Source organism: Oncorhynchus nerka, unplaced genomic scaffold, assembly GCF_034236695.1.
Source record: "Oncorhynchus nerka isolate Pitt River unplaced genomic scaffold, Oner_Uvic_2.0 unplaced_scaffold_554, whole genome shotgun sequence".
Lineage (NCBI taxonomy): Eukaryota > Metazoa > Chordata > Actinopteri > Salmoniformes > Salmonidae > Oncorhynchus > Oncorhynchus nerka.
In genome coordinates this window covers 45,461-60,000 of record NW_027040484.1, presented here as the reverse complement: position 1 = coordinate 60,000, position 14,540 = coordinate 45,461, and the positions used below count along the sequence as shown (strand labels likewise).

The following is a 14,540-nucleotide window of genomic DNA, read 5'->3' as shown; positions in this document are numbered from 1 at the left end:
TTGACTGACTGAGTTCTGTTACAGTAGCATTGTGACTGAGTTCTGTTCTCTACTGAGTTCCATATCACATTATGTTACAGTAGCTAATGTCTCTACCACCATATCATTATGTCTCTACCATCATATCACATTATGTCTCTATCATCATATCACATTATGTCTCTACCACCATATCACATTATGTCTCTACCACCATATCACATTATGTCTCTACCACCATATCACATTATGTCTCTACACCATATCACATTATGTCTCTACTACCATATCACATTATGTCTCTACTACCATATCACATTATGTCTCTACCACCATATCACATTATGTCTCTACCACCATATCACATTATGTCTCTACCACCATATCACATTATGTCTCTACTACCATATCACATTATGTCTCTACTACCATATCACATTATGTCTCTACCACCATATCACATTATGTCTCTACCACCATATCACATTATGTCTCTACCACCATATCACATTATGTCTCTACCACCATATCACATTATGTCTCTACCACCATATCACATTATGTCTCTACTACCATATCACATTATGTCTCTACCACCATATCACATTATGTCTCTACCATATCACATTATACCACCATATCACATTATGTCTCTACCACCATATATTATGTCTCTATACCATATCACATTATGTCTCTACCACCATCCATATCACATTATGTCTCTACCACCATATCACATTATGTCTCTATCACCATCCATATCACATTATGTCTCTACCACCATATCACATTATGTCTCTACTACCATATCACATTATGTCTCTACCACCATATCACATTATGTCTCTACCACCATATCACATTATGTCTCTACTACCATATCACATTATGTCTCTACTACCATATCACATTATGTCTCTACCACCATATCACATTGTGTCTCTACTACCATATCACATTATGTCTCTACCACCATATCACATTATGTCTCTACCACCATATCACATTATGTCTCTACCACCATATCACATTATGTCTCTACCACCATATCACATTATGTCTCTACCACCATATCACATTATGTCTCTACCACCATATCACATTATGTCTCTACTACCATATCACATTATGTCTCTACTACCATATCACATTATGTCTCTACCATCCATATCACATTATGTCTCTACCACCATATCACATTATGTCTCTACTACCATATCACATTATGTCTCTACTACCATATCACATTATGTCTCTACCACCATATCACATTATGTCTCTACCACCATCCATATCACATTATGTCTCTACTACCATATCACATTATGTCTCTACTACCATATCACATTATGTCTCTACCATCATATCACATTATGTCTCTACTACCATGCCGCAGCCACACACACACACGCGCGCACACGCACGCACGCACGCACACACACTCAAAAATCGAGCCATAACCTGTACTCTTAACCCTAACCTTAAACCTAAATCTAATTCTAACCCTAATTCTGAGTCTAACCTTAACCCTAAACCCCCTAGAAATAGCATTTGGTCCCCACAAATATAGTTAAACACATACACACACACACACACACACACACACACACACACACACACACAGCTCTACTTAACTCTACAACGACCAGAGAGGGCTTTGTTCAAGGGTGTTTGTGATCAAGAGGCATTTGTTCACAGCTGAGATACTGTTCAGTAGTATTCTAGAGTTCTGATGATCTCTCATTGGCTCCAACGTTCTGGTTCTGTTTCCTGTCACGGGTACTTGTTGGAATTCTAGAGTGGGAGCTTGACATTGTAAATGAATTAATTAGCTCCATTGTTTGGGGTTTTGTATCTGAAGTAGCTTTACCCTTCACACGTACAAATACACACATATGAGTGCTGGCACGACACAACACACACATATGACGCACACAAATACACACATATGAGTGCTGGCACGTACGCACACAAATACACACATATGAGTGCTGGCACGTACACACACAAATACACACATATGAGTGCTGGCACGTACACACACAAATACACACATATGAGTGCTGGCACGTACACACACAAATACACACATATGAGTGCTGGCACGTACACACACAAATACACAAATATGAGTGCTGGCACGTACACACACAAATACACACATATGAGTGCTGGCACGTACACACACAAATGCACACACTTCTCCAACCTTGCTGTTTTCTGCTATTGTGTTATTGTGCAATTTCTTAGCTTTGTTTATTTCCTTCATTCTTTTTAACCCCCTATTCTTGTCTTCCAATCACTGTCCTCTCTCTCTAAACCCCTCCTCCTCCTTCTTGTCTTCCAATCCCTGTCCTCTCTCTCTAAACTCCTCCTCCTCTTCCTTCTCTCTGTTCTCTAGATGCAAGATGCTATGGGCTATGAACTTCCCTGGGCCTATTTTGTCAGTCTCGTCATCTTTGGATCCTTTTTCGTTCTAAATCTGGTTCTGGGGGTGTTGAGGCGGGTAAGAGCTGTGTGTGTGTGTGTGTGTGTGTGTGTGTGTGTGTGTGTGTGTGTGTGTGTGTGTGTGTGTGTGTGTGTGTGGGTGTGTGTGTGTGTGTGTGTGTGTATGTTTGCCCTCCCTGTGACCGCAGACCAGACAACAAGACTCCTGGGACAGAGAAAGAAAGGGATGAAATGAGACTATACGAGAAGGAGGGAGAGGGAAGGAAAGGGGGAGAGGAGGAGACACTCAGAAAGGAGGGGAGAGGGAGGAGACACTCAGAAAGGAGGGGAGAGGGAGGAGACACTCAGAACAGGAGGGGAGAGGGAGGAGACACTCAGAAAGGAGGAGAGGAGGAGACACAGAAAGGAGGAGAGGAGACACTCAGAACAGAGGAGAGGAGGAGAGAACAGAGGGAGAGGGAGGAGACACTCAGAAAGGAGGGGAGAGGGAGGAGACACTCAGAAAGGAGGGGAGAGGAGGAGACACTCAGAAAGGAGGGGAGAGGGAGGAGGAGGGAGAGGAGACACTCAGAACAGAGGGGAGAGGAGAGACACTCAGAACAGGAGGGGAGAGGGAGGAGACACTCAGAAAGGAGGGGGAGAGGGAGGAGACACTCCAGAAAGGAGGGGGAGAGGGGAGGGAGGAGACACTCAGAAAGAAAGGAGGGGAGAGGGGGGAGGAGACACTCAGAAAGGAGAGGGAGAGGGAGGGGGAGACACTCAGAAAGGAGGGAGAGGGAGGAGACACTCAGAAAGGAGGGGAGAGGGAGGAGACACTCAGAAAGGAGGGAGAGGGAGGAGACACTCAGAAAAGGAGGGAGACACTCAGAACAAAGGGAGAGGGAGGACACACTCAGAAAGGAGGGAGAGGGAGGAGACACTCAGAACAGAGGGGAGAGGGAGGAGACACTCAGAAAGGAGGGGAGAGGGAGACACTCAGAACAGAGGGGAGAGGGAGGAGACACTCAGAAAGGAGGGGAGAGGGAGGAGACACTCAGAAAGGAGGGAGAGGGAGGAGACACTCAGAACGGAGGGGAGAGGGAGGAGACACTCAGAAAGGAGGGAGAGGGAGGAGACACTCAGAAAGGAGGGGAGAGGGGGGAGACACTCAGAACAGAGGGGAGAGGGAGGAGACACTCAGAACGGAGGGGAGAGGGAGGAGACACTCAGAACGGAGGGGAGAGGGAGGAGACACTCAGAAAGGAGGGGAGAGGGAGGAGACACTCAGAAAGGAGGGGAGAGGGGGGAGACACTCAGAACAGAGGGGAGAGGGAGGAGACACAGAACAGAGGGGAGAGGGAGGAGACACTCAGAAAGGAGGGGAGAGGGAGGAGACACTCAGAAAGGAGGGGAGAGGGAGGAGACACTCAGAAAGGAGGGGAGAGGGAGGAGACACTCAGAAAGGAGGGGAGAGGGAGGAGACACTCAGAACGGAGGGGCTCCGAAATCTGGAAAAACTAATCTGCCGTTCAAACGAAGCCAGCATCTACTTCATTAATATAGACATTCCAAACCCTACGAAAACTCCATCCAAAAATTAATTCAGTCATTTCAGTGAAAGGCTCCACAAGGCTTCAGTCATTTCAGTGAAAGGCTCCACAAGGCTTCAGTCATTTCAGTGAAAGGCTCCACAAGGCTTCAATCACCTGTGACAGGTCGACAGAGGGTCTGACATGTTACCTTAGGCTCTAGTCACAGTGGAAAGGTAGGTTTATATGCATCTTTAGAGAAGCCAATAGATATAGCCTCAAGGGACAGGTTCAGGAGCGGGTCAATGCAAGGGATTATGGGTAGGGAGAGGAGGAGGAGGTGAAGAAAGGAGGAGGAGGAGAGGAGTTTTCTGGGAATGTAATGCCCAGTATCAGGTAGAAACCGTGTGTGTGTGTGTGTGTGTGTGTGTGTGTGTGTGTGTGTGTGTGTGTGTGTGTGTGTGGATAGGTTGACGTGTGCGTTGACGTGTGTCGTACCGGCCGTATGGTAATCCCAACCACCTGTCTGTCCGCTTTATGGTAATATGTCCTGAGTGGTTGCCGGGGGTGACGTGATGTCACAACCTCTCAACGCATGCTGGTGTTCCCACAGGAGAGTCACACAGTGTTCACAGAGAGAGAGAGAGCTGGACATTTTCTCTCCATCCTCTGCTGTCTCTCTTTCTCTCTCTCTTTCTCTCTCTCTCTCTCTCTTTCTCTCTTCTCTCTCTCTCTCTCTCTCTCTCTCTCTCTCTCTCTCTTTCTCTCTCTCTCTCTCTCTCTCTCTCTCTCTCTCTTTCTCTCTCTCTCTCTCTTTCTCTCTCTCTCTCTCTCTCTCTCTCTCTCTCTCTCTCTCTCTCTCTCTCTCTCCTCTCTGTCCTCTCTCCCCTCTCCCTCCCTATATCTCCTCTCCTTTCTCTCTCCTCTTCCCCCCTCTCTCTCTCTCTCTCTCTCCTCTCTGTCCTCTTCCCTCTCCTCCCTCCCTATATCTCCTCTCCTATATCTCCTCTTCCATCTCTCTCCTTTCTCCTCCTTCTCTCTCTCTCCTCTCTTTCCTCTTTCCCCTCTCCCTCCCTATATCTCCTCTCCCTATATCTCCTCTTCTCTCTCTCTCCTTTCTCCTCCTTCTCTCTCTCTCCTCTCTTTCCTCTTTCCCCTCTCCCTCCCTATATCTCCTCTCCCTATATCTCCTCTTCTCTCTCTCTCCTTTCTGTTCTCTCTTTGCCCTCTCCCTTCTCTCTCCTCTTCTCTCTCCTTTCTCCTTCTCTCTCTCCTCCTCCCCCCATTCATCACTACATTGGGAGAAGTCAGTACTGTAGATAAACCTTTCCTCTCCTCCTCTGTGTGGTTCAACCCAGGCATCCCCCCCTGGGGCGCTCCTACTCACTTAAAAACCTTTTCTCTCCCATTTAAAACCCACTGGCTTTGTTTCTGCAGTATAAAACTCACTCCTGCAGGTGGTCCCCGTTTTCTGGTTTTACCCAACGCTGAGTCATGTTGCCAAGTATAAGACGTACACACACACACACACACACACACACACACACACACACACACACACACACACACACACACACACACACACACACACACACACACACACAGTCGAGAAACGCAGTGATAAATTATTTAGACTCAGGTTGATTTAGAGGTACACTCTTAGAAATAAAGGTACTATCTAAAACCTAAAAGGGTGATTGTCTGTCCCCATAGGAGAACCATTTGAAAAAAAACATTTGGGTTCAATGTAGAGCCCTTCTACAGAGGGTTCTATATGGAACCCAAAAGACTGAAACCAAAAAGGGTTCTGAAACCAAAAAGGAGTTCTGACTGAAACCAAAAAGGGTTCTACCTGGAACCCAAAAGGGTTCTGCCTGGAACCAAAAAGGGTTTTACCTGGAACCAAAAAGGGTTCTGCCTGGAACCAAAAAGGGTTCTGACTGAAACCAAAAAGGGTTCTACCTGGAACCCAAAAGGGCTTCTACCTGGAACCAAAAAGGGTTCTGCCTGGAACCAAAAAGGGTTCTTTCTGGAACCAAAAAGGGTTTTACCTGGAACCAAAAAGGGTTCTGACTGAAACCAAAAAGGGTTCTACCTGGAACCCAAAGGGCTTCTACCTGGAACCTGGAACCAAAAGGGTTCTTTCTGGAACCAAAAAGGGTTTTACCTGGAACCAAAAAGGGTTCTGACTGAAACCAAAAAGGGTTCTACCTGGAACCCAAAAGGGCTTCTACCTGGAACCAAAAAGGGTTCTGCCTGGAACCAAAAAGGGTTCTTTCTGGAACCAAAAAGGGTTTTACCTGGAACCAAAAAGGGTTCTGACTGAAACCAAAAAGGGTTCTACCTGGAACCCAAAAGGGTTCTTTCTGGAACCAAAAAGGGTTCTACATGGAACCCAAAAGGTTCTGACTGAAACCAAAAAGGGTTCTTTCTGGAACCAAAAAGGGTTTTACCTGGAACCAAAAAGGGTTCTGCCTGGAACCAAAAAGGGTTCTTTCTGGAACTAAAAAGGGTTTTACCTGGAACCAAAAAGGGTTCTGCCTGGAACCAAAAAGGGTTCTCCTGACCTACAGTATAGGGACAGCTGAAGAACAATTTTGGAACCCTTTTTTCTAAGAGTGTAGAAACAATACAAGTTTCATTTTTTAAATCTGAGGAGCGTTGGAATTGGAATCTTCCTGGTAACTAAGCGGTAACTAAGGTTATTATGGGCTGGTCTGTGAGGTATAACACATGGGGACTAACTTGGTTCGTCTGTGTAACATCATTTTGTGTTAGCCCACTGAGCTTAAGCCCAGTGGTGGAAAAAGTATGCAATTGTCATACTTGAGTAAAAGTAAAGATACCTTAATAGAAAATGACTCAAGTAACAGTGAAAGTCACCCAGTAAAATACTACTTGAGTAAAAAGTCTAAAAGTATTTGGTTTTAAATATACTTAAGTATCAAAACCAAGTGTAATTGCTAAAATATACTGAAGTATCAAAAGTAAAAGTCTAAAGTATTTAAAATGACTCATATTAATGAAACCATACAGCACCATCTTCTTGTTTTTTAATGTACAGATAGCCAGCGACACTCCAACACTCAGACATCATTTACAACAAAGCTTTTGTGTTTAGTGAATCCGCCAGATCAGAGGCAGTAGGGATGACCAGGGATGTTCTCTTTTTAGTGAGTCCTCCAGATCAGAGGTAGTAGGGATGACCAGGGATGTTCTCTGTTTAGTGAGTCCTCCAGATCAGAGGCAGTAGGGATGACCAGGGATGTTCTCTGTTTAGTGAGTCCTCCAGATCAGAGGCAGTAGGGATGACCAGGGATGTTCTCTGTTTAGTGAATCCTCCAGATCAGAGGCAGTAGGGATGACCAGGGATGTTCTCTGTTTAGTGAGTCCTCCAGATCAGAGGCAGTAGGGATGACCAGGGATGTTCTCTGTTTAGTGAGTCCGCCAGATCAGAGGCAGTAGGGATGACCAGGGATGTTCTCTGTTTAGTGAGTCCTCCAGATCAGAGGCAGTAGGGATGACCAGGGATGTTCTCTGTTTAGTGAATCCGCCAGATCAGGGATGACCAGGGATGTTCTCTGTTTAGTGAATCCTCAGATCAGAGGCAGTAGGGATGACCAGGGATGTTCTCAGGGATGTTTAGTGAATCCGCCAGATCAGAGGCAGGGATGTTCTCTGTAGGGATGACCAGGGATGTTCTCTGTTTAGTGAGTCCTCCAGATCAGAGGCAGTAGGGATGACCAGGGATGTTCTCTGTTTAGTGAGTCCTCCAGATCAGAGGCAGTAGGGATGACCAGGGATGTTCTCTTTTTAGTGAGTCCTCCAGATCAGAGGTAGTAGGGATGACCAGGGATGTTCTCTGTTTAGTGAGTCCTCCAGATCAGAGGCAGTAGGGATGACCAGGGATGTTCTCTGTTTAGTGAATCCTCCAGATCAGAGGCAGTAGGGATGACCAGGATGTTTCTTTAGTGAGTCTGTTTAGGTGAGTGATCAGAGGCAGTAGGGATGACCAGGGATGTTCTCTGTTTAGTGAATCCTCCAGATCAGAGGCAGTAGGGATGACCAGGGATGTTCTCTGTTTAGTGAGTCCTCCAGATCAGAGGCAGTAGGGATGACCAGGGATGTTCTCTTGATAAGTGTGTGAATTGGACTATTTTCCTGTCCCTCTAAGCATTCAAAATGTAATGAGCACTTTTGGGTGTCAGGGAAAATGTTTGGAGTAAAAAGTACAGTATTTTCTTGAGGAATGTAGTGAAGTAAAAGTTGTAAAAAATATAAAAAGCAAAGTACCGATACCAACAAAAACAACTTAAGAAGTACTTTAAAGTACACTGCTCAAAAAAATAACTTAAGTAGTACTTTAAAGTACACTGCTCAAAAAAATACAGGGAACACTAAAATAACACATCCTAGATCTGAATGAATGAAATATTCTTATTAAATACTTTTTTCTTTACATAGTTGAATGTGCTGACAACAAAATCACAAAAATTATCAATGGAAATCAAATGTATCAACCCATGGAGGTTTGGGTTTGGAGTCACACTCAAAATTAAAGTGGAAAACCACACTACAGGCTGATCCAACTTTGATGTAATGTCCTTAAAACAAGTCAAAATGAGGCTCAGTAGTGTGTGTGGCCTCCACGTGCCTGTATGACCTCCCTACAACGCCTGGGCATGCCCCTGATGAGGTGGCGGATGGTCTCCTGAGGGATCTCCTCCCAGACCTGGACTAAAGCGTCCGCCAACTCCTGGACAGTCTGTGGTGCAACGTGGCATTGGTGGATGGAGCGAGACATGATGTCCCAGATGTGCTCAATTGGATTCAGGTCTGGGGAACGGGCGGGCCAGTCCATAGCATCAATGCCTTCCTCTTGCAGGAACTGCTGACACACTCCAGCCACATGAGGTCTAGCATTGTCTTGCATTAGGAGGAACCCAGGGCCAACCGCACCAGCATATGGTCTCACAAGGGGTCTGAGGATCTCATCTCGGTACCTAATGGCAGTCAGGCTACCTCTAGCGAGCACATGGAGGGCTGTGCGGCCCCCCAAAGAAATGCCACCCCACACCATGACTGACCTACCGCCAAACCAGTCATGCTGGAGGATGTTTCAGGCAGCAGAATGTTCTCCACAGCGTCTCCAGACTCTGTCACGTCTGTCACGTGCTCAGTGTGAACCTGCTTTCATCTGTGAAGAACACAGGGCGCCAGTGGCGAATTTGCCAATCTTGGTGTTCTCTGGCAAATGCCTAACGTCCTGCACGGTGTTGGCCTGTAAGCACAACCCCCACATGTGGACATCGGGCCCTCATACCACCCTCATGGAGTCTGTTTCTGACCGTTTGAGCAGGCACATGCACATTTGAGGCCTGCTGGAGGTCATTTTGCAGGGCTCTGGCAGTGCTCCTCCTGCTCCACCTTGCACAAAGGCGGAGGTAGCGGTCCTGCTGCTGGGTTGTTGCCCTCCTACAGCCTCCTCCACGTCTCCTGATGTACTGGCCTGTCTCCTGGTAGTGCCTCCATGCTCTGGACACTACGCTGACAGACACAGCAAACCTTCTTGCCACAGCTCGCATTGATGTGCCATCCTGGATGAGCTGCACTACCTGAGCCACTTATGTGGGTTGTAGACTCCGTCTCATGCTACCACTAGAGTGAAAGCACCGCCAGCATTCAAAAGTGACCAAAACATCAGCCAGGAAGCATAGGAACTGAGAAGTGGTCTGTGGTCCCCACCTGCAGAACCACTCCTTTATTGGGGGTGTCTTGCTAATTGCCTATACGTTCCACCTGTTGTCTATTCCATTTGCACAACAGCATGTGAAATGTATTGTCATTCAGTGTTGCTTCCTAAGTGGACAGTTTGATTTCACAGAAGTGTTATTGACTTGGAGTTACATTGTGTTGTTTAAGTGTTCCCTGTATTTTTACTTAAGTACTTTACATCTCTGCTTTAGCCTAGGTAGCCAATCAGGTCTCGAGGTCTCAGACAAGGGTTACTCCATTACACACACATCGCGGGCAGGTCCAGTGGAGTCTTGTTGCTCTTGTGTGTGTTGAAGGGACATTAACTGTTGTTGCTATGTGTTGAAGGGACATTAACTGTTGTCCAGTTGGACATTAAGTCTTGTTGGAGGGACATTCTGTTGTTGTGTTGTTGCTGTGTGTTGAAGGGACATTAACTGTTGTTGCTATGTGTTAACATTAACTGTTGTTGCTATGTGTTGAGGGACATTAACTCTTGTTGCTATGTGTTGAAGGGACATTAACTGTTGTTGCTATGTGTTGAGGGACATTAACTATGTGTTGGAGGGTTGTTGAAGGGACATTAACTGTTGTTGCTATGTGTTGAAGGGACTGTTGTGTTGTTGAAGGGACATTAACTCTTGTTGCATTAACGTGTTGAAGGGACATTAAACATTAACTCTTGTTGCATTATGTGTTGAAGGGACATTAACTCTTGAAGGGACCCTGCCTCCTCTCTCCTATCTCTTCCCAGGTCAACGACGCCGTAGGGAGTGGCTGGCCCTGGCTCTATTTTGTCACGCTAATCATCATAGGGTCATTTTTTGTGCTTAACTTGGTGTTGGGGGTGTTGAGCGGGTAAGAACCGGTTCTACTGCAGGTTCTAATGGAGCCTGGCCTCTTCCTCTTCCTCTTCGGCTGACTGTCTGACTGGGTTCTGCTGTGGCCTTTTCTCCCTGCTTGTCTGACTGGTTCTACCATGGCCTCTTCTGTCTGTCTGTCTGTCTGTCTGTCTGTCTGTCTGTCTGTCTGTCTGTCTGTCTGTCTGTCTGTCTGTCTGTCTGTCTGTCTGTCTGACTGTCTGACTGTCTGACTGACTGGTGATACCATGGCCTCTTCTGTCTGTCTGACTGACTGGTGATACCATGGCCTCTTCTGTCTGTCTGACTGGCTGGTTCTAATATGGCCTCTAATGGTATTATTCTCTGCTTGACTGACTGACCGCTCCTCTGGTCTGCCTGCTTGAAGGACTGACTGATTATTATTCAACCTGTTCTCTTTGCCTGAGTGACTGGTTCTGCTGTGGCCTCTTCTTCCAGCCTGACTTACAGACTGTTACCGTTGTCTTTCTGACTAGTTCAAATGTGGCCTCTTCTTGATACCTGACTGACTTGTTCTACTGTTGGTCTCCTCTCTGACTGACTGACTGGTTCTACTGTTGGTCTCCTCTCTGACTGACTGGTTCTACTGTTGGTCTCTGACTGACTGACTGGTTCTACTGTTGGTCTCCTCTCTGACTGACTGGTTCTACTGTTGGTCTCTGACTGACTGACTGGTTCTACTGTTGGTCTCTGACTGACTGACTGGTTCTACTGTTGGTCTCTGACTGACTGACTGGTTTTACTGTTGGTCTCCTCTCTGACTGACTGGTTCTACTGTTGGTCTCCTCTGACTGACTGACTGGTTCTACTGTTGGTCTCCTCTCTGACTGACTGGTTCTACTGTTGGTCTCCTCTCTGACTGACTGGTTCTACTGTTGGTCTCCTCTCTGACTGACTGGTTCTACTGTTGGTCTCTGACAGACTGACTGGTTCTACTGTTGGTCTCCTCTCTGACTGACTGGTTCTACTGTTGGTCTCCTCTCTGACTGACTGGTTCTACTGTTGGTCTCCTCTCTGAAGGTCGGGAGCCATGCGTCCTCCGAAACACGACCCGCCAAGCCGCACTACTTCTTGACACACTGCTCTCTTAACCTGGAAGCCAGCCGCACCAATGTGTCGGAGGAAACACCGTATAGATGGTGACTGAAGTCATGCACCGGGCCCGCCACAAGGAGCAGCTAGATCCCGTTCGGACAAGGACATCCCAGCCGGGAGAACCCTCCCCTAAATCGGACGACGCTGGGACAATTGTGCCCCGCCTCATGGGTCTCCCGGTCGCAGCCAGCTGTGACACAGCCCGGGATCGAGCCCGGGTCTGTAGTGACACCTCTAGCACTGCGATGCAGTGCCTTAGACCGCTGCGCCACTCGGGAGTTCATCCAGCCTGACTTACTGACTAACTGACTAGTTAAACATTGGCCTTTTCTTCCAGCCTGACTTACTGACTGCTCCTATTTCTGACTGACTGACTTGCTGACTGTCTCTCCACCTCCTCTCCTCTACCTCTTCCTGATAAACCACTCTATTCTAGTCTCAGGCTTTTAGTTGGGATGGATGCTGCTGTTATTGCTGTTGGCTGGGGGAATACAGGGACCTATTAAAGCCCATCTATAATGTATGATGTCTTAAGATGTGTCTATAATATGTTTAAAGTTGTTTGTCATGACAACATTCATGATCTTTAGCACCTGTATGTCTGACTTTGTTTTCATGTGTATATCCACCGTATCTCTGTTTTCTGTTGTTTGCATGCTTCACACTCAACATATAGTCCCCAAAAATGCCATAGATTCCCGCTTAGAATGTGAATCCACATCAATCCTAAATAGACATCAGAGAACAGAGGGAGAGGATAGGGAGACATACAGTGCCTTGCGAAAGTATTCGGCCCCCTTGAACTTTGCGACCTTTTGCCACATTTCAGGCTTCAAACATAAAGATATAAAACTATTTTTTTGTGAAGAATCAACAACAAGTGGGGCACAATCATGAAGTGGAACGACATTTATTGGATATTTCAAACTTTTTTAACAAATCAAAAACTGAAAAAGTGTGCGTGCAAAATTATTCAGCCCCTTTACTTTCAGTACAGCAAACTCTCTCCAGAAGTTCAGTGAGGATCTCTGAATGATCCAATGTTGACCTAAATGACTAATGATGATAAATACAATCCACCTGTGTGTAATCAAGTCTCCGTATAAATGCGCCTGCACTGTGATAGTCTCAGAGGTCCATTAAAAGCGCAGAGAGCATCATGAAGAACAAAGAACAGACCAGGCAGGTCCGAGATACTGTTGTGAAGAAGTTTAAAGCCGGATTTGGATACAAAAAGATTTCCCAAGCTTTAAACATCCCAAGGAGCACATTGCAAGCGATAATATTGAAATGGAAGGAGTATCAGACCACTGCAAATCTACCAAGACCTGGCCGTCCCTCTAAACTTTCAGCTCATACAAGGAGAAGACTGATCAGAGATGCAGCCAAGAGGCCCATGATCACTCTGGATGAACTGCAAAGATCTACAGCTGAGGTGGGACACTCTGTCCATAGGACAACAATCAGTCGTATATTGCACAAATCTGGCCTTTATGGAAGAGTGGCAAGAAGAAAGCCATTTCTTAAAGATATCCATAAAAACTGTTGTTTAAAGTTTGCCACAAGCCACCTGGGAGACACACCAAACATGTGGAAGAAGGTGCTCTGGTCAGATGAAACCAAAATTGAACTTTTTGGCAACAATGCAAAACGTTATGTTTGGCGTAAAAGCAACACAGCCCATCACCCTGAACACACCATCCCCACTGTCAAACATGGTGGTGGCAGCATCATGGTTTGGGCCTGCTTTTCTTCAGCAGGGACAGGGAAGATGGTTAAAATTGATGGGAAGATGGATGGAGCCAAATACAGGACCATTCTGGAAGAAAACCTGATGGAGTCTGCAAAAGACCTGAGACTGGGACGGAGATTTGTCTTCCAACAAGACAATGATCCAAAACATAAAGCAAAATCTACAATGGAATGGTTCAAAAATAAACATATCCAGGTGTTAGAATGGCCAAGTCAAAGTCCAGACTTGAATCCAATCGAGAATCTGTGGAAAGAACTGAAATCTGCTGTTCACAAATGTTCTCCATCCAACCTCACTGAGCTCGAGCTGTTTTGCAAGGAGGAATGGGAAAAAATGTCAGTCTCTCGATGTGCAAAACTGATAGAGACATACCCCAAGCGACTTACAGCTGTAATCGTAGCAAAAGGTGGCGCTACAAAGTATTAACTTAAGGGGGCTGAATAATTTTGCACGCCCAATTTTTCAGTTTTTGATTTGTTAAAAAAGTTTGAAATATCCAATAAATGTCGTTCCACTTCATGATTGTATCCCACTTGTTGTTGATTCTTCACAAAAAAATACAGTTTTATATCTTTATGTTTGAAGCCTGAAATGTGGCAAAAGGTCAAGGGGGCCAAATACTTTCGCAAGGCACTGTACATGGAGATAGACAGGATGTGGAGAAACAGAGAGAACCCTGGGAGTAATTCTACTGAGGGTTCTAAGGGTGTATATACTGTAGACAACAGGAGACAGGACGTGGAGAAACAGAGAGAACCCTGGGAGTAATTCTACTGAGGGTTCTAAGGGTGTATATACTGTAGACAACAGGAGACAGGACGTGGAGAAACAGAGAGGCCCCTGGGAGTAATTCTACTGAGGGTGCTAAGGGTGTATATACTGTAGACAACAGGAGACAGGACGTGGAGAAACAGAGAGGCCCCTGGGAGTAATTATACTGAGGGTTCTAAGGGTGTATTTACTGTAGACAACAGGAGACAGGACGTGGAGAAACAGAGAGAATTCTGGGATCATTTTCTCTCTACTTGTAACTCAGTCAGTTTGTCTCATCCATCTTCCCAGTTATTGTATCCATTTGGGACACAGGCGGGGCCGTGGGTCAGCAGTGCTAGACGTACT

General features: G+C 46.1%; 1 pseudogene; it reads left to right on the top strand.

Moving 5' to 3' along the window:
• The window catches only part of LOC135571254 (voltage-dependent L-type calcium channel subunit alpha-1C-like), a 39,839-nt pseudogene that overhangs the window by 14,479 nt on the left and 10,820 nt on the right, over positions 1-14,540 (top strand).